Below are 23,013 nucleotides of genomic sequence, written 5' to 3' on the forward strand. Positions count from 1 at the left end.
AGGGGCCAGCACTGAGGGCAGCCAACAGTTCCTCCATCCAGACTTTTGGTACCCATTCCATCCCCCTTCAGTTCAGCAACAATCACTTCATGTGGACCTTTACCCTCCCGGCAGTGGAGCGACCACTCCTGGGGGCCGACTTCCTGTATGCCCACTGCCTGCTGCCTGCTTGTAGACTTTTGGGGGTCAGTGCTTGGTGCAAACCAGAACTTTTCAGACTCTGCCTCTGGGGGAAGCCAAGCTACCTGCCCCCCACCTGTACTCTATAGCAGTCTTGGACAATGAATTCACCTGCATCCTGGAGAAGTTCCCCTCAATAATGGTGCCACAGTTCTCCAGGGCCGAGCCAAAGCACAGGGAAAGGCACCAGATACTGACCGAGGCCCCTCCCCCCCAACTCCATGCCAGGGTCCACCGGCTCCCTCTCAATAAGCTCAGCCTAGTGAAGGAGGAGTTTAAGAAAATGGAGGAGCTGGGGATTGTGCGGTGCTCTGACATGCAGCCCACCTGAGATAACTGTGAACCTGGCTAAGTGAGTTTGAGTTGACAATTAACCCACGAAGTGCCAATTCAGCCTGGACACTATTGATTTCCTGGGGCACACAATAAACAGACACGGGGCAACACCTCTCCCCAAAAAGGTTGAGGTGGTCGGGCACTTCGCCAAGCCACGTACAGTAAAAGGGCGAAAGGAATTTGCCGGTATGATAAACCTTTACCACAGATTCATACTGGCAGCAGCCCACATCATGTGCCCCCCTCTTCGCACTAATGCCGGGCAAGTCAAAGGACATTACCTGGGACAATGAGTTTTCAAGGGCATTCCAGAACACCAAAGACGCACTGGCCAATGCCACCCTTCTGGTCCACCCTAGAACAGAGGAACCTACTGCCCTGATGGTCGATGCCTCCAGCACAGAGATAGGAGACATATGGAACAGCTCATTGAAGGCCAGTGGCAACTATCCCTGGCCTTTTTCGGCTGGCACCTCCAAACCCCGGAGCTCAAATACAGCCCCTTTGACCGAGAGCTATTGGTGCTGTACCTGGTGATAAGACATTTCTGTTACTTTTTGGATGGTCAGCAATTCTTCACCGGTCACAAGCTGCTGATCTTTGCCTTCATAAGGTATTGGACCTGTGGACGGTCTGATAATGAACACTTGTCCTACGTGTCCAAATTTACAGCACATTGCAGGGAAAAGCAACCAAAGACCATAGCTGAAGGACAAGATCTTTGTGTCACATAACATTTGAGAGAGTCCATAGCATTCCAAGTTAATTTTAACTTGACATTTCAAATAAGCATTTGAACGTAAAGGTTCAATAATCTGAACCAGGTTTCTTACAAATGATCTGCAAGAATTGTGTGAGGGAGAAGGAGCAAAATAATTATTTTGGCTTTTCCTCTTGGTTTCTATATTGTGATCAAAAATAGGCAGTTGAGAACAAAGATTGCATCAAAACAAAGCGGTTTGGTGACATTTATTCCGTAGATTCATCCATGAAGAAAGGTTACTTGGCAAGAAAGTGGAATACTGCCAACATCCACAAATCCATCCCCAAGGCTGAATCAGGGATCAAAAGGATTGAGACAACATTTGTGCAACTGTCAAAGTGGTACAACGAAAATATAATTATTCGGCAATGTACAACAATTCTGTTCTCTCTCCACAGTAACTCATCACTTAGAACTAACTATTGGACATGATTGATTTCACCAGAAATTAATAAAGACTCTCACTCATTTTCAAAGGCCTTTTTTTTTGTTCTTGACACTAAAGTTCTTCAGAGCAGCTGGGAAAACAGCCCCAAAATATCTTAAGGACAAATCAGACAGTTCTTAAAAAAATACATGCACAGAGTGACTTACACTATCTCAAGATTATTTTTTACTTTGACACACTGAAGTACAATATGTGCATTGTTGGAATGAAGGAAAGACAGCTACTAACTTGCAGAGTATGTTTCCACAGACAGCAGTGAGATAATAAAAGATCATTTCTTTCAGTCCTGCTGACTGAGGGATAAATCCATGTGAAGCTGAGCATGATTGGTTGTGGAGGGTACCAGCTCACCCACCCAGCACACCAGGCACTTCCTGTTCCATGTCTGATACCATTTGGTGATCCCACGTTTGCCACATCAGTACTTTAAAAATTAAGTAAAAGTAATCGCTGGGCACTCCTCAAAAGGAATGAATAACGTTCTGTTCTTCTGAATCACACAACTTCCCCCCCCCCCCCCCCCACCACAGAGGGAGACAGAGCATGCACAAGAGAAACAGAAGGAAGTGTGAGAGACAGGAGAAAGTAGACAAATAGAAGATCAGAGAGGTGAATGCACATGCAAGAAAGACAGACAGCATGCATTAAAGAGACAGACAGAGGGTGCATTGACATAACACATCTATTCATTATCATCCACTCCTTAAATATGCTTTTTCAGCAAATCTAATTGACAAATGACAGTGGCAAATACCTGATAGCTGGTTTTATGAGCTACAATTCTCAGGCTAGCACTTAAACTTTACAGTCTTTGTTCAAAATACTTGGGGGGGGGGGGGGGGGGGAGAAATAACTGTAAAATGACCCTCCACAAGGCTAGAAAGAGAATAAAAAGATACATTAGAGTGTTACACTCCAATGATTTTACAAGGCAATAATCTCAAGCAGTTCCTGTTGTTTATAACCATCATCTAAAAACCCCCAGCTGATCACTGCAGCTGTTTTTTTATATTCTGGTATTGCTCATGGTGAGTCAAACAATAGCATGTCATCATTAAAGTGTAAAAGAAAAGTATGTCAGGAAGCATGTATGACATTTATAAAAAGTACCTGTCAGAGACGACACTTTTTTGAAACCAGCTTGGTTTTCCCATGGCATTGCTCACAATGCAGAACTGTTTTTTTAAACAACAAAAGGAGTGAAATCAAGGAAGCCACAACTCTTTCAAAAAAACATTTATCGTAGGTCTGCAAATGAGGAAGAAAATGTCATTTACCATTTAAGAGAGAGAAACAGAGGTGATGAAGACATGAGACTACTCAGCTACTAGTCTCTACATCAGAGAGGAGAGACTGAGCGCAGATTGGGAGATCACTTTGTTGAGCACCTTGGCTCTGTCCACCGCAATAGCATGGATCGCCCAGTGGCCACCCTTTTCAATTCCCTGTCCCATTTCCCTGCTGACATGTCTGTCGATGGTTTCAAGCAGTGACAGACTGAATCCACCTGCATATTGGAGGAACAACACCTCATCTTCTGTCTGGGCACCCTCCAACCAGATGGCATGAACACTGACTTCTCCAACCCCCCCACGCCAACCCCCCCCCACCCACCATGGGTTGAAATGGAAACATACTCAATGGAGGAGGGGGAAGCAAAGGACGATCTATAAATAGAGTTACAAACCATAAAAGAAAAAGACGGATAACCCCATATGATTAGAACTTGGCAAGAAGTTAATGAATGTATAGGAAAAAAAGCAAGGATATCAATAAAAGCACCATTGCGTAAAAATGGGTTATGCCCATTAACATGGGCAATAGAATATTAAATTCATGGTACGACCAAGGCATAAGATATATTAAGGTCTGTTACACAGAAGGAACTTGTGTCCTTTGAATAATTAAAACACAAAAACAGAGTGGCCAATGGGACCACCTTCTGTTTTCTTCAGCTTAGATTGTTCTTAAGAGAAGGATGGAGACCAACATTGACCCCACCTGAAATTAGTGAAACTGAATGAACAGTTTGGATGGATAATACTCCCAAATTTACAACAAAAATGTACTATGCTCTCCAGAGCGAAAGTGCAAAACCAGGGTTAGATGGGAGTCGAACTTGGGTGTGGTGATTCCAGAAAGAAGCCGGTCAGATTGGTGTAAGGACAGCATTACATCAATTATAAATGCAAGATATGGACTGGTTCAGTATATTTTTTAAACACCAATTATATCTTACCCCACAAAAGTTACATGGATCAAAAGCCAAAATTTCAGAGATGTGATTCAGATGTGGGACTGAGACAGGAACATTTCTACATGCAAGGTGGTCGTGCGTGAAGGTGAGGCCATTTTGGCAATAAATCTCAGAAAAATTAACCGGGATAACAGGAGTGGCCTTCACGGGCGACCCAGAGCTATATTTATTAGGTAATTTCATGGAAATAAATGACAAATTGACCAAATATCAAATCTCATTTATAAAAATAGCACTGGCAGTAGCGAAAAAATGTATTGCGATCACTTGGAAGGCTAACTCCCCTCTACTTATACCACGGTGGACTGTCGAAATGAAATGGGGGGGGGGGGAAAATCACATATAACAAAGAATAAATATGACACTTTTGTAAAGGTCTGGCAGCCATACCTAGACCACATAGGGGCCCAGATACAAAATAAAAAGGAATGAAAAAAGGTATAGAAGTAATTATTATTTCTACAAAAATGTAGTTTCCCCAACTGTACTCTATATACTTAAAATATATGTAAGCTCTGACGGTCAATGGATCTGGATGTATGGGGGGGGGGGGGGGGGAAGGGAGGGAAGGACTGTTTTTGTTGGTTGTGTTTGTGAGAAAAAGTTTAATATACTGTATATTTAAAATGTTACCATGTTCAATTTTTGAAAAAAATATTCAAAAAAAAACAGACTTCTCCAGTTTCTATTAAACCTTCACCTCCCCTAAAAAAATTCTTCTTCCCCCTGTGGCCTTTCCCCAGCTTTGTGTCCGTCTTTTTTCCCCCTATGTCTTGAAGAAGGGGTCAGTCCAAAATGTCAGTAATATATCTTTACCTCCTGTGGATGCTGCGAGAGTGGCTGAGTTCCTCCAGTATTTCTAGGAATTTTTTTTTACTGTGTAACAAGGAGACTATTAAAGACTTCCAATTATAATTCTACTGCCCTTCAAAACAGCAGACTCTCCAACATCCTCCCCTTTATTTAGTCACCAATTAATCTACTTTAAACCAGACAAGGGTGCAAAAAAGATGATGTCGAAGATCAGAGAAAACTTCAGTATCAAATCACAAAAAGAGATCAAAGGGTGATGCAGATATCAAATGCAAGATGTCCTCAAATTGGGAGCTTGTGTCGGTTAGCAAATGCAGGTGGAAAAACATGGAATAGGGGAGGAATGGGAGACATTGTAAAAATCAATCCCTGAGAAAATATTTACAGGTTTAACATCTGGAAGCAGGAATAGACAGATATGATCTAATTGTTTCCCCTACTCTGAATGGGAAAATGTTTCCTCCATTTCATTAATTTATTCGAGTTGAATTTTCAGAAAATTCTAGCTTCCATTAATTACAAAGATTTTACACCAATAATAAATCTGTTACATGATCTTAGTTTAATTGGTAACAAAATCCTAATTTCCAAATTACCAAACACTTTCTCAGGCAAATTCCAGTGCAAAGCGATACTTAGCTGTACAAACTTCCTACTAAGAAATACGTTTCAATTATGTATCAAGCAAGGATATGGAATTTTAGATTTTTAAAAAGCCCTCCTCAACAAGAAGGTAACTGTACAGTCACGATAAGTTCTGTGAAATAGAATGCTATGTGATTTTGAACGTTGTGCGAACATATTATACCATATTATACAGAGAGATAACGCTACAACACTCAAAAGATGCACAATACACGAGATTGGATGCTGCTGCCTACGAGTGGAGGCATACAAATAAAAAGTTTACCGTATAAAAATGTAAGTAGGGAAAGTTCATATTAAAATAATGAAAGTACAGTACATCCAAAAGCTAGTAACATTTATAACTAGCAAGGTTATTTATGTACTGTACCATTATACGCCTGGCAGCACAATCACCTTGTGCATACGAGATAAACGAGTTGCATACAGGAAGCTGTTGCGTTTGCTATGACCAGTTACGTTACATTCTCCGATCAGGATTTCTGAACTCTGTTAAAACCTTATGGGCAGATATTTAGTGTTTTTTTCAGTAATATAGATTCTAAAATCAAATCACATATTTTATCATGCAAACAGACATATATGGGTCGGACATTGCCCTAACAGATGTTATGCAGCACATGACTATAGTATAACAGGCACATTATTACATGCCTGGAAACCCTAATGAAATGGTCTCCACCAGCTGTAAAAAAAATACATGAAAGCACATCTCAAACACTTTATTTTATTCAAAATGAAAATTTTGCACAAGTAACACAAATAACATTAAAAGGTCCCAGGAAAATCCAAATCACAAGTAGAACAACTTCATCATTACAAACTTACTCGAAATTGTCTTTAAATTCACAAGTCCATCAGCAACAAAAGTTCAGTGAAATCTGAGGAAGATTTTTGTGCAAACATAGCTCAACTTTAAAAAGAAAGATGAATAAAAATAGACTTTTGTGGATATTTTAGTTTTGTCTGGAAAAGGCCATAAAATTAACAGTAAATGTTTTTTGTTATAGCTGAGACGACCTGGTGAGAGAATTTTTGGCATAAGTGCAGCTTGATGCCATGTGTGTCAGATGTACTGACCTCACACCATTCCCATGCTTGCACCACTTTCCTTAAAAAGGAGAGTTGCATTCAACTATGTGGAAATTAAATGTCACTTAAGTTGATGTGCTTTGACATCTTGTGTACATATGGATCTTGTAATTCATCATTTTAAATTGGATTTAGCAATGTCAATGGTAAAACTGAACACTTCCTCAGCCCCAAAATTATAGAACTCTTTCAATAAAAACAAATCTGCAATTATATTAGTAAGGAAAATTTCACAGCACTTCACTGAAATCTTAAAGGAGCCTAAAATGAAAGCAAAATCACAATTAGTAAAAATAACACAGTGAAATGAGTGATTGATTCAGTGTCTGCTCATTCATCTTAAAGACTGGGTCAGACCAAAAAGATTAGTTTTCTTCCTAATTTTCAATCTTTTTGCGTCACATCAACTCATTCTCGAGACAATGTGCCTAATGTGTAAAATTCTGCTCATGTCAGTCAGTTTATTAATTCAAGGGATTTTTTTTGCATGATAAGATATGATTTGATTTTAGAATCTATATTACTGAAAATAAACACACATGAACATTAAACATCTGTCAAAGGACATCAGTATAGTTAAAAACCTGTGAATGATGGCTTTTGGATAAGAATTGCACATGTAGTTCCTAGCCATAATTATCAGGAAAATCTGAGGATCAAACACAGAATGAGGTCATTCAAAGCAAGTCATTATGTGCTACGCACCGGGAAACAAATTTAACAACTTATCTGAAAGACTGCACATTAGATACCTGTTTCGATATTTCTCTGGAATGCCAACCCAGATTCTGAGTTCATGTCACTATTGTGGGTCTTGGTGCATTGGTGAACCACACCTAATGCTGGATGGGTAAAGGGAGAGAGAAGTGAAGAAATACTGTCACCAATGCATTTCAAAGTCTGAAACTGATATTGCATTATGCAGCACTGAGGCAAACCAAAGTAGCTCAACTGTAGAACTTTTTAATTTTTGCTGACTAGTAAAAAAAAAATCAAGTTCTTGCATTACAGTCAAACTGCGAAGAGTTTTGTCGCTATATTTTCGGACGTCATTACCTTTCACACGTAGCAACAGCTGAGGCACTAAACTGCATACACAGCACTTATTTACAGCCTCAGCTATTCAATTTACTATTGTAATATTAAAAAATGTAGCAATGTTAAAAAAAAAGCAGCCAAGTCCAAGAAACAAATAAATGACATGGATTGGGCTTCTTTTACACAATATCTATAATCAAATATCTATGCCAACATTCACAATGATGCTAGTGATCTGTACTAAAGCTTTACTGAAATGGTACGTCACCCTGTATCTATTCTCAATTTACCAAGCTGGATACAACCCGACAGTTCCTTTGAACTGATAAAAGATAAACTAAAAGTGCCACTTAATGACAATCAAGAAAAGTGCTGAGATAATGAGACATTCGTGTTCACTATTTACAAAAACAAAAAAAAAAATGACCACTGTAGTTCAGTAGTGCATCTTGAAGCGCTACTGCCCAGCAGCAACAGTGACCCGTGTTTTCAACCTTGAATTTGGATGCTGTTCACAAGGAACATTTCCCCTTCGACTGCACAGATTTCCTCCAGATGCTCTGGTTTCACCCACATCCCAAAATGCCTGCAGATTGATAGGTTAATTGGCCACTGTAACTTGTCTCTGGCATCCAGCTGAGTGTTATGATCTGGGGATTGTCCATTAGAATAAAAATTGGGTTTAATGTAGGTTTAGTGTAAATGGGTGCTAGATAATCTGCATAAATTTGAAGGGCCACTTTCCATGCTGCACCACTCTGACCCCAAAACTGAAGCAAATAGCACAATAATAATAGTACTGTCACATGAAATGTTTTCATACAAATTGTGATATTCTAAAGTAAGACATTGGAAAAGATTGGAAGAATGAGATAGTCTACACATTGGTCTATAATGGTCAGCTGCACATCATAACCCATCCTTGTCACATCTATTCCATTCAATAGAACATTGAAAGAAGCAATGGAGATGTGCAAGTGGTTGAAAGCAATGATCTTATCAATGAGCTTTATTGTTAACAACCTCATTGGAAACCCTCAATGGGGTTATTGCCTTGTAATCACTCTCAAGTATGTACAAATTTTTAAAAATAATAATGGAGCCGTTAACTATCACAATTCCTGTAGTAGCATGACGACCCGATCAGCAACCTTTCTGCGCCCAAATTTTGCTCATCTGTAATGTACAACTCCACTAGAGCATCATAAACGATAATGAGCAGCAACTTAATGTTATAGGAAACAATAACTACTGAATGCAAAATGATGTTGCAGGAATGTTATCTCAGACTTGCACCTCATGAATGTCATAACATCCACTAAGTTTTCCTTGCATTCTGGAAGAGAGAAGACTTGAGACTTAGTCAAAGGTGCTCAATGCCATGGAGGTAGTGGTGGGGGGGGGGGGGGGGGGGGGAGGATTGCGAAAAATGGTGGGGATGAGTTGAATATTGCAATACAGATCGCAGGAACAAGAAGAATGCTGGTTAACTACTCAATGGCCAATTTGTGGTCCAATTGTTGATCCGTGTAAGTTTAGCCAATGTAATAGTTCTAACTCTCTTTGCTTCAGAAAGGATGGATCTGTGACTTTCTATTTCATGACCAGGGCTTGCAACCAAATTGGACACAGTAAAGATCCACAAAAAAACAGATTAGACAATGGAGAGCTCGTCGAAAGAATCAAAGACTTGTTGATCCAAACCAAGACTTTTATTAGCAAAAGACAGGACCTCTTCACAGGTGGCCGACCAGTCCGGAATGATCCGACCTGGCTAGGGACACAATCCTTTAAGGCCCAGACAATAGGCATGGCTTAGCTCTCAGCCAATCGCTATAAGCACAGTCTAGATACAGTAACTATATACACTATGTACATTGGTGATAGATCTGTACTATCACAGACACCCAATCTACTTAAATGGCATTAGCTTGTTGGATAGAAACACTGGTGGACTCCTGAATTGTTGTTCTTCAGGTGTCAAGAATCCTGTGACATTCACCCAAATGGCACATAGTTTAATGCTGCCTCAAGACAAAATCAGCAACAATGCAAACTTCTCTTGGTACTGAATTGAAATGTTACCATCAACCAATCATGCTCCAAATGCTACCTGGCATAGTAGATTGGTTTCCAATAAACAGTCAACATGATTTTTTTGGGCATTTCAGCACACCAGATGGTGCACCGTCAAAAAGAAAATACTGGACAAGAAGAAACCTGAAATGAAATAGAAAATGCAGGAAACGTTCAGTGGTCAAGCACATGTGTCGAGAAAGAGAAACAGTTAATGTTTCTGGTTAATGAGCTTTCACTAAAACTGGTGGGGGGTGGGGAGAGGTTTTAAGATGTACAGAAAGAAGGCAGATGAGGATAGAATTTAAGAGGTCAGTGATTGGATGTAAGACATTAAAATTTAGCCATATAGCACTGTAACAGGCCAATTCAGCCCTATGAGTGAGTCTGTGCCACCCAATTTACACCCCGTTAACCTATACCCCAATACTTTTTTGAAGGATGGGAGGAAACCAGAGACCCTGGAGAAAACCCATATCGATACGGGGAGAAAGTACAAACTCCTTACAGCCAGGGTTGGATTCGAATCTAGGACCAGTCCCGATCGCTGGTGGTGTAAAGCTGTGGCACTGACCACTATGCCAACCGTGCCATGAAGCAATGGGCGATCGCGTAAGGCGAAAGAATGTGTTAAAGGGATTAGTGAATATCAGCAATATTTATTTAAAAATGCATCATAAACTCAGTTTAAGCATGTTCAATTAAAATTTGGATTATAAAACGAATTCCACCTCGAGGCTACTGTTAATAGAGCAGAATAAAAAGGTACAATTTACCACATTAATTCTGAAAAACTTTGATGTGCTTTTTGTTCAATTTAAAAAAATATAAACTGAAATATGACAGGTAATTAAACACAGTAGCCAATCTGTGCGTAATGTTCCACAGACAGAAATAAAACAAATGACCCCTTTCACCAATTAATATACGATAAATCTAATTTCACAATGACAGTTGGTTTCAGGTTCAATTCTCCACCAACTTTGCAATTGATGCAAATCTATATTTTTGAAGCTTAAATTACTACTATGTTATTTTCTAAAAATTGAGTGTGTTATGAACCCAGAGGACCCCAAAACCCAGCAGCAATAAGAAATTCACCAAGACAAATGGTTACTTAAACAAAAGTTGCTTTTAATTATCTTTAAACATGAAAACAGGATCAAACTCCAACTTATTACTATTAAACTTAACCCCCTCCTAATTCTAAGCACAAGTGTATGTAATGTGTATACAAGTTCAAAAAAGTTATTTGATTCAAAGTTCAATCTCACTTCTCACTCCTCCAAGTTCACCAGTATCAGCCAATTCTTATACTGTGCACAGAATTTAACATTTATGAATTTCACCAGGCTTTGGTGCTTGAAAGATAAATGGTTACCACTCAGGAAGGTTTTCAGAGAGAGAGAGATTTGTTGCTCGTTGGACACCCACAACTGATCCCTTTTTAGTCAGCCACTTCAGTGTCTTGCTGAAGAAACTTATCCCATCAGGGTTTTCCAGATGTTAACCTCTTTCTTTCAAGTCACCACAGAATTCCTTTTTGTTTCCCTTACTTCAAGCGAAACTTATGCAGCCTCTTGTATGGACCACAAGGGCTTCCACCAGGCTGAAGTAATAACTCACAACCCGTCTTCAAAATGGGGTTTTTCCACAAGTTTGCCAGCTTGTCCTGTTCCAGTCCCAGCTGCTGCTGCTGAACTGTAGAACTATAGAACTGAACTCTCTCTCTGAAAAACCACATGACCCTCTTAGAACAGCAAACTGCACTCAGACTGACTGTGGCTCCAGATCTAATCTTCCGAATTCGTTTATCCGTTGCTTTCCAAAACAATAATCCATTACTCCACAACATGCTCTATGGGCACTCTTCAAAGTTTTTGCAAAGGCACCCGGAGCTTGGACTGTCTGACTTGAGCAGAGCTCTGGCGTTTTAAATGAGGTCCATTTTGAAGTGGGCCTAAATAATCCTGCCACAATTTATTTCCTTTAAAATATATCTATATACAATATAAAATATAACCATCTGTCACAAGTGAGAAACGCATTCTGTTACAGAAAAATTCTATTGCTGATGTAATTCATGCTGGAGAATAGATTACCTAGCAATAATTTCAAGACACAAATGCTGGAGGAACTCAGCAGGTCTCACAGTATCCGTCTGAGGTAAAGATATATCAATGATGTTTCGGGCCAGAGCCCTTCTTTAAGATGCAAGTAAAATAAATCGATATTGTTCACTTTAATAAGTAATCAGCCAAGTTCTTGGTCCTCATCATTAGTAACAACATTCATAACAGAGAACTAGTTGATTTCGACTCTTACTTCCCAAACCTACAAATGAACTACTCCCTTGAAGCACGGGAATGAGGCTTCCAACTATAGGCAGACACACCATCATTTATGTAATGCCTTCTACAACCTCAATGCATCCATATTTCAAGTCATTATTGTTGCAACATTACAAATTTTCTCCCGCATGCTCACACAAACAGAAATGTCTTTAGCCAACCTACTAACCGAGTCAGTTAATAGAACAGTAGCCAAAACAATGGAAATAACTTTAACTCCTTTTCCCTCCTTCAATCGAGGAACTTGGCTCTATGCCTGATCATTTAGTAAGATTAAGGCTAATCTCCGTACATTGATGACATGAGACATGAGAGTTTGTCATAAGTACAATGTACAAATGTACAAGATAATGAGAGGCATTGATCTGTGGATGTCTGGAGACTTTATCCAAGGGCTGAAATTACTAACATGAGGGCATGGGGAGTAAGTACAGGAGTGGATGCAAGAGGCAAGTTTTCCCCCCCACACTATAGCCCAATTCACATTGGCACTTTAACCCAGTAATTAATCACCAATCTACCAGTTTAACGTGCCAGTGTGAATGCTCACGAACCAGCATGCAGGCGGCAGATTGCCCCAGGGATGAATCTCCTTAGGGAGGGTGTACGATCACAGATTCATACCAGTTAGCCCAGTGTGAAAGGGACAAGACGTCACTGGTGGAGGCTCGGCGGTCCTTTCCTCTGGGACGCTGGGTGGGTGAGTGTGAAAGGGCGCGGAGAACCGGTTAACACTGGGGCAGCGTGAATGGCAAAAAATAACCCCATTATTTTGAACTGGTTCATTGAACCGCCAACTTACCAGTCAGCTAGTGTGAAAAGGGCTGGAGAGTGGTGGGTGTATGGAACGTGTTGCCAGCAATGGTGGTGGAGACAGGTACAATAGCAAGTTTTGAGAGAGGGCCATGCAGTTGGGAAATTCTCAGCAGTTGTTCCAGCAGGTTATTGGGTCAGCACAACAATGTGGACCAAATGGCCCTATAATGCTGTCAACTTTGGTTGCATGGACTGAAATTCTCACACCAAGTATGCAAGTCCACCATCAAGAGTATAAATGGCCAATAATGCACCATGAGACACGATATATAAAGGACAGATAAAGCTTGCCTGCATATTCCCTTCAATCTTACACCAACAGAATTTTTTGTTGCACACATTTGGAGTGTCCCAGCAGTTTTAACATCTAAATTGAAAGGCAAACCCCCCTGATCTTTCAGCATCCCCTCCTCAGCTGGATTTTTGCACTCAAGTCGCCCCAGGAGGCGGACCCCAGTCCAGAAGGTGCTTGACCAACTTTAGGGACTCCGCATCTTGAGGAGAAAGAGGTAACATGAGGTGCAATTTTTTCCGAACCACCTGAAAGCTCCAGTCCCGAAGACCACCCACTCGAAAGGTGGTCGCCTCAACCCGCTTGAAGTGATTCCCTCCAGTGTTTGAGCGCGAACGTGGGGCAGGGACACACGGAGGCTCGGGAACTTGGGCAGCGGCCGGTCGTCCGAGCTGCCCGGGCCGGGAAACTTTCCCTGGCCCACTCCCCCTCCCCCCACTGAGCCTGGGGCTCGCCTCAACCCCGCCTCTCGGCCTGGGCGGGCGTGGCCGGTACCAGGGCGAGGGATGCGGCCTGGGGCACTTCCGCTCAGTTACCTGCGGGCGGCCGCTTCCACCCGGTTGGCTCCTCACTCACCCACACTTCGGCACCGACCACGACCAGCTGCTCAACTGTCACCCGGCGCGAGCGCCGCCGGGTCCTAACGCCCGCAATTTGCACCACCTGCGCTTCCCGACTCCAGCAGCTTCCCCGCCGCCTGCCCTCTTCTCATCGGCTGCAGGGTCCCACTGCCCGCCATCTTATTGATGCCCACCTTTACATTTACCCACAAAGTTGCTTTCAGCGATTGGTTCACAATCCCCGGTCGCATTAACTGCGGGTTCTGGGTCCTTTCCCACACATCTCCAAGATGGTGTATCCTGACAACACCATCTACAAATTTGCTGATCATGGGTTGTTTTAAAAGGGGCAATGAATCAGCAGGAGGGAAGGTTGAAAACTTGGCTGAATGGTGCCCCAACAACAACCTTGCACTCAATGTTACCAAAACTAAGGAGCTGATTGTTGACTTCAGGAAAGGAAAGCCAGAGGTGTGCGATCCAGTGATCAATGTGGGAAATCAGACGTGGCCAGGGTGAACAAATTGAAGTTCTTGGGAGTCACCATCTCAGAGGATCTTTCCTGGACCCAAAACACCAATGGCATCGTGAAGCAAGCATGTCAGCGCCTCGACTTCCTCGGGTGTTTGCGGAGGTTCAGTGCAACATCGGAAACCCTGGTAAATTTCCACAGATGTGTGGTGGAAAGTGTGCTGTCCGCCTGCATCATGGTCTGGTATGGGGGCATCAATGCCCCTGAGTAGAAAGCCCAGCAAAAGGTAGTGGACACAGCTCAGGACTTCCAAGGCAAAATTCTCCCCACCATTCGAGAACATAGCAGCAGCAAACATCAAAGACCCACACCGCCCATCGCGTGCCCTGTTCTCACTGCTGCCATCAGGAAAGAGGTATAGGTGCCACAGATGGTTTAGGAATAGTTACTACCCCTCCACCATCAGACTCCTCAGACAACAAACTCAATCAGGGACTCATTTAAGGGCTCCTTATTGATTTTTTTCTCTCCCTCTCTGCACTGCAGTTCATTTACATTTCTTTATTTGTTTACATTGAGTACAGTTTTTTTGCACTACCAATAGGTGTTAATTCTGCCTCATTATCTACTTTTGATATCCACTTCCTCCCTTCCATCCCTCCCCTTTTGCTCCACCTCTCCCTCCTTGAAATGCAGCATGCATCAGTGGGAGAAAAGTAATGGTCCACATCACAAACTTAAACTCCAATCCTGATGAAGTTTTGGCTCCTCTTCTCCCACTGATGCCTCTCAATTCATTGAATGTGCCAGTCTCCTGTGCATCTCTGATTGACCGCATGTTTGCTCTCAGTTATCAGGCTGTAGCATAGGGGTCTTCAAAGTGGTTGATATTGACCCCCCAGGGGTAGATGGGACCATTCAGGGGGTCAATAAATGCCAGGGGGTAGATAAGGAATCGATAACGCCGGGGGGGGGGGGGGGATATAAAATAGCATCTCCCTTGCCTGTTTCAGCACAGCCGCCTCCCTCCCCCAGGTCCAGCACAGCCGTCACCCCCTCCCTCCCAGCATAGGGCCTACACCCCCAAATGGAGGACAAATTAATGTCTGGCTCGAGGTGGCAGCAGACAGAGGACAGAGGGCTCAAAAGCCAGATTGTCCAGCCTAAAACTTGATGTCTGGCCACCCTTCCTAGTGCCTCCTTATTCTGCCTTACCCACCATCTAGACACCCCCCCCCCTCCCATGTCCAGTGCTGGGATTGCATGAATGGGGTTGATGAGGGACCATGTATTCCCTGAAAGGGTCAATGATCAAAAAAGTTTGAGGACCCCTACTCTAGAAGGTCCAAATGTTCTTCTTCACCAAGTTAGTCAAATAGCATTAAAAACTCATTAAAAGATCATCCCATTCCAGCCCAGCCACACTATCTTCATCCACTTCCCATCTGGAAGATTAATGTATGAGATCAAACACCACCAGATGCAAGGACAGTTTATTTTCTGCTGTTATCAGACTCCTGAATGAATCTCAGAATAGTAAAAATATGTTGCCTTTACTCTCATCTCTGTAACTCAGCACTTCTTTACTGTGTCTTACTTTTTATACTATGCATGAGATGTGTCAGTCAGTCATGGCTTGGCTTTGCGAATGAGATTTAGGAAAGGGGCTGTCCATGTCTGCTGCAGGCTCGCTGGTGGCTGACGAGGCCAAATGTAGGACAGACATGTCCGGCTGCTGTGGCTGCAAGGGAAATTCTGTTCTCGGTTTGGTGCTGCAGTGTCACAGCTCTTCCCCCATCTCCTTTTGTCCTCAAGGCCAGCCCTGTGTATGTTCTTGAAGGAGGAGACAGACTGGTGAATAGTACATTGCCAGGCCACACAATCAGAGGCTAGAGCAGACCATTGACAACGGTCAGTGACAAGCACCAAGGGATTTCTTCAGAGTCCTTATACCTCTTTTTCGGAGCCTTCCTGTCACAATGGTCAGTGGAGAATTTGCTATACAGCACAATCTTGAGCAGGCGATCATCCTCCATCCTAGAGACGTGCCCTGCTCAGCACAGCTGCGTCTTCAATAGTATGGTCTCGATGCTGGTAACCTCCGTCTGTTCGAGGACTTCAATGTTGGTGACGAAGTCACTCCAATGGATGTTGAGGATGGTGCAGAGGCAGTGCTGGTGGTGACGGTGTGTAATTGGACTGTTTTCAAACAAACCTCATCTTACTGCACCTAGTCAACTTGAACATTGACAAAGTACACCTTGCAGTAACCCACAGAATCTTTGAATACATCTTTGCTACAAGGCCAGCTAGCATTTTAGGAAAATGCAATTTAAAAAAAAACAAAACAGAAAATTAAGAATCCTACAAGGAAAAACAGTGTCCATATCTGATACCAGAATTAAAATCATTCCTTCTTTAGAATAGCTGCTGTTGTGCTATAAAACTCAAAAATGATATTTCAGTTGTTACCTGGGCATTGCTTTACTACCAGATTATCCTTGAGCTTGATTTGTCGGAGAAGTGATATGATTTGTAATTCAGCTTCTCATTAACAATGGTACTCTCCATTCAATTTAAGAGATTGCAAAAGATTAGATGCCCTGGATTGAAAGGGCCATTCCCTAAACCATCATCTACCCTTTCATCTCCACAACTTCATCCAAAAGGCAGACAAGAACAGGTCAATGCTGCAGATGTCAGTCAGCTCCTCTGGGGAGACGCCAAGTTGATATTTGAAGTGTTATTGTTGATAAGAGCACCAACAGAATTTTAATTATCTCACTTCTTTGTTCCAGAATAAAACATTTTTGAGATTCTCCCGCACCAGAAGATGTAATATTCTTTTTGTATACAAGTTATCTCAATAGATAAAACCTTCCAAATCCATAACCTCTACTAGCTGAGACAAAGATTGCAAGGGCATTGGAGCACATCTTCCAACCCACACATATCCTCATATACACAAGATTTCGGGCCCAAAATAGTGGTTCTGTAGCTTTGCCTCTGTGGTGAATATCTGCCAAGCTGCCTATTACAATAGATGCATATACAGTTATATCCAAGGGGAGTGTCCTTAACAGTAGAGGCAATGCAAAGCCAATGTTCGCCAGAGGGGGGAGAAAGGCAGCTTGGCAGACATTCACCACAGCCTCCTAAAGCAGGACCAGTACTTTGTGTATTAACTATAATCACAGCATCAGTAACTTCTTGACTTGGGCTCATACCTTGAAGAATTCAAGCCCAAAACATTGGTTCTGTATCTTTATCATTGCTACATCAGAATCAGTATTTTGTGGCAGCATCACAGTATAAATATTCATATTATAACCTTCTTCCAACATTACTATAAAAATTTTTCTTTGGCTTGGCTTCGCGGACGAAGATTTATGGAGGGGGTAAAAAGTCCACGTCAGCTGCAGGCTCGTTTGTGGCTGACAAGTCCGATGCGGGACAGGCAGACACGGTTAGAGCGGTTGCAGGGGAAAATTGGTTGGTTGGGGTTGGGTTTTTCCTCCTTTGCCTTTTGTCAGTGAGGTGGGCTCTGCGGTCTTCTTCAAAGGAGGTTGCTGCCCGCCAAACTGTGAGGCGCCAAGATGCACGGTTTGAGGCGTTATCAGCCCACTGGCGGTGGTCAATGTGGCAGGCACCAAGAGATTTCTTTAGGCAGTCCTTGTACCTTTTCTTTGGTGCACCTCTGTCACGGTGGCCAGTGGAGAGCTCGCCATATAACACGATCTTGGGAAGGCGATGGTCCTCCATTCTGGAGACGTGACCCATCCAGCGCAGCTGGATCTTCAGCAGCGTGGACTCGATGCTGTCGACCTCTGCCATCTCGAGTACTTCGATGTTAGGGATGAAGTCGCTCCAATGAATTTTGAGGATGGAGCGGAGACAACGCTGGTGGAAGCGTTCTAGGAGCCGTAGGTGGTGCCGGTAGAGGACCCATGATTCGGAGCCGAACAGGAGTGTGGGTATGACAACGGCTCTGTATACGCTTATCTTTGTGAGGTTTTTCAGTTGGTTGTTTTTCCAGACTCTTTTGTGTAGTCTTCCAAAGGCGCTATTTGCCTTGGCGAGTCTGTTGTCTATCTCATTGTCGATCCTTGCATCTGATGAAATGGTGCAGCCGAGATAGGTAAACTGGTTGACTGTTTTGAGTTTTGTGTGCCCGATGGAGATGTGGGGGGGCTGGTAGTCATGGTGGGGAGCTGGCTGATGGAGGACCTCATATTGCACTAAAGGCAGTGTCTTTGGTTCATTGACTATTCAGGAACCTGATGGCAGCGGGGAAGAAGCTGTCTTTGTGCCGCTGAGTGCTCACCTTCAGGCTCCTGTCCCTATGGAGGGCATGGGGGTCTTTGCAGATAGAGGCTGCATTTTTAAGACACCGCCTCATGTAGATGCCCTAGATGGAGTGAGATCTGGTGCCTGTGATGTTGCAGGCTGAATTAACAATCCTGTGGAGTTGGGGTCCTCAAATTTTTTTTTAAAAGACCATCTGACGTGGTCCCTCAGTCATGGAATCCCAATGCTGGACATGGGGTGGGGGGGAGGGGAGGGGTGGACTGGACGATGGGGTAAGGCTGGGCAGGGAGGCACTAGATAGGGTGGCCAGACATCCAGTTTTAGGCCAGACAGTCCAGCTCAAGGGCAATTAGCAATGGGCTGTCTGCAAAAGGGTGAAACATAATGTGATTGTAATAAAAACACACCGAAATGCTAGAGGAACTCAGCTGGTCTTTTTAGCATCCATAATTATTCCTTGAAGAAGGGCTCAGGCCTGAAACATCAGCAATACATCTTTGCTTTTTATGGACTGGCTGAGTTCCTCTTGCATTTCGGTCAGTCTCCAAAACCTTGAACGAATAAAAAATGTAGCCCTCTGTCTGGTTACCAATTACATGCACCAAACAGAAGTGACTATAGGCTATAGAAACTATTCTGTTCTGAAAATAAAGAACTGTAAAAAAAAAAAGCATTCAACCAATAGCTGATGACATATACCAGTTATCTTTTCTTTCTCTCCACACACTGAAAAAAATGTCATTTTGGTATTTAGCAAGTCATTTTAAGTGAACTTACCAAACAGGAAATCAATGAATGCATACTCTTTTATCGACTTGAGACTTAAAATTGGAAAAGCAAATTGATGCCCTCAGTCTCGACAGGTGTGCTGATTTGAAAGTGCTGTCACCGAGTCTGAGGAACTAATTAATAATGGCCTCGGGCATCACGAGAGCACACATCAAACCCAGTCAAAATATCGTGAGGTATCTGCAAATGGGCCAGTTGGAGACCACTCAGGCCATTTGTGGTGCCAGCTCATCAAAAGAACATTCCAAATAATCCATCCCTTTGTCATTCCTGCAGCCAAGCAAATTGATCCTGTTTAAATATTCACCCAAATCCTGTGTGAAAATTACCTCAATCTGTTTCTACCTCTCTCCAGCATTTCATGGTAGGTTAAAAATCACCTCCCCATCTGCTTGATTAGTTTTTGGCCAATTATCTTAAGGCTGTGTTCTCAGTTATCGGCTTTCCTATTACCCCCATTCAAATACAAAATATCTTCACAATATTGAGATAAGAGTAGGCCTTGAATGTTATGACCCTGACCATCAATCAGTGAGATTAAGCCTCATTTCTTTCCTGACTGTTTACCTGCCTTGCTGGTATGCCACTTGGCATGCAAATTCAAGTTTAGAATGATCAATTAAGCCTGTATCCACTGCTTTTTTTTTGAGAAAGTTCATAAGTAAAAACTCCCAGTATCTGTCACCTATGGCGATTGGTAGTTGCCAGATAAGTGAAACTTCCAGTTGCTTGAGATTGTGAATTGCATGGATTGGCAAACTAGAGCCATTTTTAAACTTTAGTTTTTTTTTAAACCAACCATATTTGATGGCATACAAGACCCATGGGCAAACAAGATGACCCCCCCCCCCCCACCCCATGGCAACAGGGAATATTAAGAATGTTTTTAGGGTTTTTTAAAAAAAACTATTATTGAAATATGTAACTACAGTATAGCAGGAAAAAATCTTGGACAAAACATGCAACTAGGACAACAGGAAAATTCTTTTTAATAATACTACTGTAATTAGCAGCAGCATGAAACATTTTGTAAAAACAAGCTACCAGTAGAGATAAAGGTCTTGACATTTTCCAGGATTTATCCACCCACTCACACACCTATGCAAGGTTTCACTCTTCCTGTTGTCTTTATAATCTGCCAGGATTTTCTGTGCAATAGATGCATTTGGACACATTGATGAACCGTGCCGTTTCATGAACCAGTAACACTAACCTTCTGTTCCTGCAAAACCCAGATTCCCTTGTTCTCACCTAATCTCCTATCCTCATTAATTATCATTTTGGTAGAAACACATTTCCCTAAATTTCTCTCATTTATCACCCAGTTTTTATTTAAACTCAAGTTCTGGCCAATGTGGGGCTGGACAATGAAGATTACGTTTACATTTTTTTAAGCTGTCTGTAGCTGCTGCTCTTGCTTTCTCCAGTTTTGCTGTAAGTGTTGCCCACGAACCCTTGCTGTCACCCTATTTACCATGCTCCTTAGCATAGTTTACCACTTTTAGTTTGCATCCAATAGTATATAGCTTAAGCACTTTCCTCCTGTAGCCACTGCTATTACCAGGCATTTGTATTTCTGTCGTTGTTATAATACTCGTACTAAGATGCCCTAATTGTGATAGGCACCAAATACACAAAATGACAATGGCTCGTGAGCACGACACGGAGTTTTCTGTGCACAATAGATGGCGATGATACTCGTGAGCCACGAAGCGACAATGATCATTGGCAGGGTTACTCACCATTGTCACCTTAATTTCCAACTTTCTTTTTAAAAACTAAAAGATGTTTCAATGTGAAAGTAATAAGATATATGTGGCAGGTATGACATAGACAGTAACACACATACGAGCTCAGAAATGGTTACTGCTCAAGTTTTTAAAGCGTTGGGTGATAAAGATATTCATCTCAGAACAGCCAGCTTTAATTTTTACAATAATTCCTTTTTTAATTAAAGTAGCAGTTGTGTAGCGGGCGCTCAGCGCAGTAAAGCACGGACTTAACCAAGGGCAATGCACGGACTTAACCAAGGGCTGGCATGCTAGTGGTACTGAGTGCCGAGGGACAGCACGTTGATCAGTTGGGTCCCCTGCTGAAAGGCACGGGACATTAACAAATCTCAATTTAAACCTGCTGGTCCCGTGGACCAGCAACTGTCCCTTAACAAGGTCCTACCTTGACCCGTGGAGCCCAGGACAGGCAGGAAATAAAAGCCGTTTGTAAAGCTTCAATAAACCAGTCTTTGGATGACTAGCCTAGTGTGTGATTGCTTTTTTCTCAGTAGCGCTACACTAATAATAATATTTGAATAAATAATATCACAGTATAATGGAATTAGGCAAGGTATAAATACTGGTAGTCTACTGCATCTGGGTAAACTTAGCTTACCAGATACATCAACTTCACACACAATACCCAGGGATTTTATTTTGAACCTCTTTTAGAAAAAAAAGTGGGTCTTAAATGCCATCAAAAACAGTATTTATTTATTTATTTTCTGCAATTTTTTACCGATTGCTTGATTTCCAGATAATGGGGATGTTACTGTATTACCATTCTATACATCAAGTGCTTCCAATTTTTTCTTCTCTAATGGCCCAGATTTGTCTTTAAATTTGTGCAGTTATCCCATCTACTTTTAAGTTAGAACTAAATATATCTTCAGTTTCTTGCATCCACAGAATTTCATGTTAGTAATCTGTTGGTGGTGTGTTTTATTTCTGCCACTGGGAGAAACAGTAGATTTAATAACCATATTAAATCCTGGACTGGATAAGTTGAGTGAACTTGTTCCATTTCTCCTTGGAGTGACAGAGGATGAGAGACATTGATCGTGTAGATGGCCAGAGGTTTTTTTTTCCCAGAGCTGAAATGGCTAACACCAGGGGTCATAGTGTTGAGTATTTGGGGGGGGGGGGGGGGGGGGGAGAAGATGAATTCAAGAGGCAAGTTCTTCCGAGTGGTGGTGTATGGAATGGGCTGCCAGCAACAGCGGTGGAGGCAGGAATGCAGATCTTTTAAAAGACCATTAGATAGGTACACAAACTGAGAAAAATGGAGGGTTACACCATAGGAAAATTCTAGGCAAATGGAAGTGTGGGCTTGGACCAAAACACCTGCACTGTGCTGTAGATTACCGGTCTATACAAAAATGCAATCTATCACAATATCTTTTCTATATTCCAAGGAATAGAAATGTTGTTTTATCTCATCAGGTATAAACTTTCATGTTTTAAGGCACTTGGGGAAAATAGAAGGGACGAGTAAAGAATTCTTGTGTTCCTTGCGTGGCAAATCTCTGACAACACTCAGTGAAGGAGTTGGAGATGGTGCAAGGATCAAGTTTTACTCAGAGGAGCTGATTGTGCATCTAACAAAGTCCATTTACTCAGCAGGCAAAACTGAAAGTTGAAGAGGTAACAAATCGTGAATGAAACTACAGCAATGTTCCAGATTTATTTTGCCCAGAAAATAGAATGCTTAGAAGGACATGATTTGGATTTCAGTTTGTGGAACTGTGGAGCCAAAAGTGCTTTCAGAAATGAATTAGAGAAAATGGGTAGAAAAATGAAGTGAGCAAATCAGACTAGCTCAGGCAGCATCTGAGTGTTTGCTGCACTGCTTTTGTCCTTCCACTAGCAGGCAGACTGATGAGCCAGATTACCCATGACCGTGCCATAACAAATTTTATATTTTTGTCCAATGATGTGAGCTATTTCTACCCGTGGTACTCCATGTCATGCCCAATAGGGTTGCACTTTGTAGGAAGGACAAAGC

The 23,013-nt window shown here is 42.2% G+C and overlaps 1 protein-coding gene across 2 annotated transcripts in view; it reads right to left on the bottom strand.

Annotated features, from left to right (window-relative positions):
• The window catches only part of raraa (retinoic acid receptor, alpha a), a 657,787-nt gene extending 644,060 nt beyond the window's left edge, over positions 1-13,727 (bottom strand). Inside the window, exons 1-2 of one of the 2 annotated variants that reach the window (XM_069906794.1) lie at positions 13,644-13,727; positions 7,287-7,376 (exon numbers count right to left, since the gene is read on the bottom strand). The gene's annotated coding sequence lies outside the window, so the exon portion shown is untranslated. The remainder of the gene's footprint in view (positions 1-7,286; positions 7,377-13,643) is intronic. The other variant, XM_069906796.1, reaches the window with a different exon arrangement.
• Between the last annotated feature and the right edge of the window lie 9,286 nt (positions 13,728-23,013).

The sequence above is a fragment of the Narcine bancroftii genome, chromosome 12 (assembly GCF_036971445.1).
Source record: "Narcine bancroftii isolate sNarBan1 chromosome 12, sNarBan1.hap1, whole genome shotgun sequence".
Lineage (NCBI taxonomy): Eukaryota > Metazoa > Chordata > Chondrichthyes > Torpediniformes > Narcinidae > Narcine > Narcine bancroftii.